The 525-nt window shown below is 72.8% G+C and overlaps 1 protein-coding gene across 1 annotated transcript in view; it reads right to left on the reverse strand.

Moving 5' to 3' along the window:
* The window catches only part of LOC105823612 (PI-PLC X domain-containing protein 1-like), an 85,198-nt gene extending 84,798 nt beyond the window's left edge, over positions 1–400 (reverse strand). The window contains exon 1 of the mRNA XM_012660866.1: positions 349–400. The gene's annotated coding sequence lies outside the window, so the exon portion shown is untranslated. The remainder of the gene's footprint in view (positions 1–348) is intronic.
* Positions 401–525: the final 125 nt, after the last annotated feature.

Genomic DNA, 525 nt, shown 5'->3' on the forward strand with positions numbered 1-525 from the left:
GCACTTCCGGACACACACTCGGGCCGCGGGAGTGCGTAACCCTAACCCTAACCCCGTCCCTGGGGGTCCCTGGGCCACGGGGAGGTGGGCGCTCACCTCCCCCCCCGGGACCTCCTGCGGAGACACCAGCACTTCCGGACACACACTCGGGCCGCGGGAGTGTGTAACCCTAACCCTAACCCCTGTCCCCGGGGGTCCCTGGGCCACGGGGAGGTGGGCGCTCACCTCCTCCTGCGGAGACACCAGCACCTCCCGACACACACTCGGGCCGCGGGAGTGCGTAACCCTAATCCTAACCCTAACCCCTGTCCCCGGGGGTCCCTGGGCCACGGGGAGGTGGGCGCTCACCTTCCGCGGCGGGACGCTGGGTTCCGGCAGATCGGGCCGCGCTCTGCGGAGGCTCCGGCACCTCCTGACACTGGAGCGAGGGCTGAGCGTGGGTCCCGCCTCCCTGCGCGGGAGGGAGGGGCCGAGTCCCAGAGCCGACCTGCGCCAACCGCAGGGCCTGCCCGGCCGCACGCCCCG

This window comes from Propithecus coquereli, unplaced genomic scaffold (genome assembly GCF_000956105.1).
Source record: "Propithecus coquereli isolate 6110/MARCELLA unplaced genomic scaffold, Pcoq_1.0 Scaffold681, whole genome shotgun sequence".
Classification (NCBI taxonomy): Eukaryota; Metazoa; Chordata; class Mammalia; order Primates; family Indriidae; genus Propithecus; species Propithecus coquereli.